The sequence below is a fragment of the Pseudomyrmex gracilis genome, unplaced genomic scaffold (genome assembly GCF_002006095.1).
Source record: "Pseudomyrmex gracilis isolate BER0280 unplaced genomic scaffold, ASM200609v1 scaffold_517, whole genome shotgun sequence".
NCBI classification, from domain to species: domain Eukaryota; kingdom Metazoa; phylum Arthropoda; class Insecta; order Hymenoptera; family Formicidae; genus Pseudomyrmex; species Pseudomyrmex gracilis.
Genome location: NW_018021101.1, coordinates 23,328 through 27,726, shown reverse-complemented (window position 1 = coordinate 27,726; position 4,399 = coordinate 23,328). Strand labels below are relative to the sequence as shown.

The 4,399-nt window shown below is 35.0% G+C and overlaps 1 protein-coding gene and 1 long non-coding RNA gene across 2 annotated transcripts in view; one reads left to right on the top strand and one right to left on the bottom strand.

Moving 5' to 3' along the window:
- LOC109860953 (protein croquemort-like) overlaps positions 1 to 4,399 on the bottom strand; it is a 31,268-nt gene that overhangs the window by 14,485 nt on the left and 12,384 nt on the right.
- LOC109860955 overlaps positions 3,767 to 4,399 on the top strand; it is a 5,330-nt gene continuing 4,697 nt past the window's right edge. Inside the window, exons 1-2 of the long non-coding RNA XR_002250904.1 lie at positions 3,767 to 3,979; positions 4,144 to 4,200. This is a non-coding gene — a long non-coding RNA (uncharacterized LOC109860955). The remainder of the gene's footprint in view (positions 3,980 to 4,143; positions 4,201 to 4,399) is intronic.

Below are 4,399 nucleotides of genomic sequence, written 5' to 3'. Positions count from 1 at the left end.
TTTATTTTTATATATGCTGAACTCTGTGTGTGCGTGTCAGTGGTGCTCAATTTTTTCTTTACTTTCTACACTTACTTGTTGGTACGCCAAAAGTACAAGTGGATGAGCTCCACTGANGCTCAATAACTACCTTAAACTTGTTATCAAAAAGACATAGAATGGCGTATGGACTTTATAGGTCCACTGAACCAAAAGAGCACCAAACCACTAACCTTTGACTTATGCCGAAACCAATAAAGTTAAACTATTTCAGGGATTTCAATACTTCTGTTGATACGCATTCGGCAATTTTGTATAAACAGAAGCATTGAAATCTTATAGTTAAACTTTACCGGTTCTAGCATAAGTTAAAGTTTAATGCCCGCATAAACAAGGCTACTGAACTATGACTACGATTACACGTACTGATAAAACCGTTTTAATAAAAACCGTTTTAGTAAAAACCGGACTTAGATGTCCTGTAAACGTCCCTTAATAATGATGTTATGAAAACTGTTTCAGTAAAGTCAAACCTTTTCTGAAAAAGATTTGGCGTTATTAAACCGTTTTAAGACAGACGTGTAAACGGTCTTCAATGGTTTTAACGTATCAAAATGCGATATTACCAACTTTAAACATTTGTAAGAAAGTACAACAGATATAAAATCTGACGAAATATCGATCTCATACAGCATCGCTTCAAAATAGATTATTCTAAGGATAATGGATTATTCTGTAAAACACGAGATCAATGAGAAAATGAAGAAACACGATTTTTCTTCACTTTAATGAGAGAGCGAAAAATGATGAAATGTTTGGATGGAAAAAAATTTCGAAGGAACGAAATATTCAAATTGCTGGAAAAGCCCATGCACGAAAAAGAATATATAAAAACTTACAAACAGATGCAAACAAAATATATTCCAAACAAGTTGTTAATAATTTCCATTTTTGTAAATTTCACAATCGCAAAACGTACCTTCTTCTATCTGTTACCAGTTACGGATTGTTCTACACCAAACAGTTTCAAGCGCCAAATCTTTTATGTTGGCAATAGATTTTGTTCGGGTTTAATGACTACGTTTACACGCACTGGTAAAAACGTTTTAACAAAAACCGGTTTTGTAAATCCTGTTCTATGGTGCCTGTTTACACGATCAGGTGTATTTTATCTCAACCAAGAACAAAGTAGCTTTATTAAACCCGAAAAAAATCTATTGTTACCATAAAAGATTTGGCGCTTGAAACTGTTTGTTGTAGAACATTCCGTAACTGGTAACAGATAGAAGAAGGTACGTTTTGTGATAGTGAAATTTACGAAAATGGAAATTATTAACAACTTGTTTAAAATATATTTTGTTTGCATCTATTTGTCAATTTTCATATATCCTTTTTCGTGCATGGGCTTTTCCAGCAATTTGAATATTTAGAAAAAATCATATTTCTTTATTTTCTCATTGATCTCGTGTTTTACAGAATAATCCATTATCCTCAGAATAATCCATTTTGAAGCGATGCTGTATGAGATCGATATTTCGACAGATTCCATATCCTTTGTACCTTCTTACAAATGTTTAAAGTTGGTAATATCGCATTTTGATACGTTAAAACCATTGAAGACCACGTCTTTCTTAAAACGGTTTAATAACGCCAAACCTCTTTCAGAATAGGTTTGACTTTACTAAAACAGTTTTCATAACATCAGTAGTAAGGGACGTTTTACAAAACATCTAAGTCCGGTTTTTCCTAAAATGGTTTTTATTACAACGGTTTTATCAGTACGTGTAAACGTAGTCAATAAAGCTACTTTGTTCTTGGTGGAGGTAAAATACACCTGATCGTGTAAACAGGCACCATAGAACAGGACTTACTAAACCGGTTTTTGCTAAAACGTTTTTATCTGTGCGTGTAAACGTAATCTATAATATGGAACGCGCCTTGCTATTGTGCGAGCTGTCCGCGATAAGAGCCGTCTACAATGGAGAGTTGTAGACCGTAATAGTAAGAAATTGACCAATCACAGACAAAGTACAGAAGAATAATCGATTGTGATTTGTCAATTTCTTACTGTTACGGACTACAACTCTCTATTGTAGACGGCTCTATAAGGCCTGATTTATGCGAGCAATAACTGTTAACTTATGCCGAAACCGGTAAAGTTTAACTATATGATTTTAGTACTTCTGTTTATACGAAATTGCCGAATGCGTATAAACAGAAGTATTGGAATCCTATAGTTAAACTCTACCGGTTCCGGCATAAGTTAACAGTTATTGCCCGCATAAACCAGGCCTAAGAGCCGTCTACAATAGATAGTTGTAGGCCGTAACAGTAAGAAATTGACAAATCACAATCGATTATTCTTCTGTACTTTGTCTGTGATTGGTCAATTTCTTACTATTACGGCCTCCAACTCTCCATTATAGACGGCTCTTAATACTCCTATATTGCTAGGTTGGTTTGGTGCTCTTTTGGCTCAGTAGACCTATAAAGCTAGTCCATACGCCATTCTATGTCTTTTTGATAACAGGTTTAAAACCGTGAATTGGGTTCCTGACGCCAAGCCACGGAGTTGTGCATTTGTTTAAATTAAAGATAATAATAAAGAAAGTGGTGTAAAACACCGACAATTGTCCAAAAATATTCACTGCGCACATCCAACCGATATGGCTGATGCAATCCAACTTCTATATTGCTAGTACGGTGCCGACCTGAAGCACACCGTTACGGTGCAGACAATATAGTAGCCTCTCTCTCCAGCTGCTTTGTGCGCATGCGGTGAACATTCAAGCACGCTTGCGCATTTCTCTTTCTCGCGTTCTTTCTCTCACTTTCTAATGCTTTGTCTCGCTCGCACTCACTTGGTAGATGCGCCTGCGCATAATGACGCTCGACCATCTATGCCCATATTTGGACTTTGTGCGTCTCCCTTTCTCGGGCCTCGTGCCTCTCATTGCGAAGATACGCGACTAGCAATATAGGAGTATTACATATATGTGTATTGTAGACTACGTCGGCTGCTTTCCTTTTAGGAGACACAGTCGACACAAGTCGACACAAAAGTCATTCTGTCTTTGTTCAGTATTCAGTGAGAAACAAAGACAGAATGACTCTTGTGTTGACTTGTGTCGACTGTGTCTCCTAAAAGGAAAGCAGCCGTCATAGAGAGCATCACAACCATAGACTTATATAATAGACGGAACATTTATATGACAAAGTTAAAGACAACATTAAAGGACAGAGATAGTGCTGGAGTAGTTATCTTTCTCTCTTACAATAAGAGCGGTGGGGGACCAATCAACTTAAGCGCTTAGACATATAAGTCTATGGGTGTGTTTAGACGAAGCTAGCGCTACGTAGCGCTAACTTCGGCTAAACACACCCTATGGCTGCGTTCCGTTTCACGCATATGCGCGCATGTATCTATAGTACACGTAACGTATAGGAGAAATAAATGCGCGCATATGCGTGAAGCGGAACGCAGCTTATGTTTAGGCGTAAAAAGCCATTACTTTTGACTTGTGTGCTCGAGAGGTTATAAAGGTTCGAGTCTTGTATGGATATAATTTTCTTATTATTTTATTTATGTTTTTAAAAAGAAACAATAACAGTTACACTAAAGCATAAACAACTGTTGTTAATTAAAGATAGCTTAATTTAGAGAAAATTTAAGTTAAGAAATATTTTAAAATTAAACCCAAATAACCAAATCTGTCAAAACAGATTTTGCCAAATGCTTGTTACAAATTTTGTTAGCAGAGAGACATCAAATATGATGCAGAGTTTGTTTTATCTGGCAATGTTGCAAATTTGCTAGCAAAAATATATCCAAGTTTGTTGACAAAACATTGCAGCAAATTGCTGGCAAAACCTGAGCAAAGCTTGTACATAATTTGAGACCAAATTAACGCCAAGTATAAAGCAAGATCTGCGCAACACGACTTGATAGCAAAATAACAACAAAAACTGAGCAAGACTTGCAGTTCAGTCAAACTATATGGTATTTAAAAAATCATTTAATTATATCTTGACTTATTTCTAAGTTATATATATACATTATCTATAATCCATTATATACATAAAATTACTTTTACATTTGAGTATTTAACCTAACCTATTTCTAATAATTAAATTTTAAAATGACATAATAAAATATTTTTTTAGCAAACTAACTATTAGAGAACCTATACAAGCGATGCTAGATGTACGCGCATTTTATATGTATGTATAAATTTGTAAAGAATTATTGACATATATCTTAAATTTATTTCTAAAAATTATATACATATATTGTATATATGTATATATATACAAGGTGTCCCAGAATTGCCGTACAATCTCTCGTAGGCAGGTAGAAGGAATAAAACTGAGTCGAAAAGTCCTGAACCATTTTTTTCTATTATTTATAATAAAGGAGTAA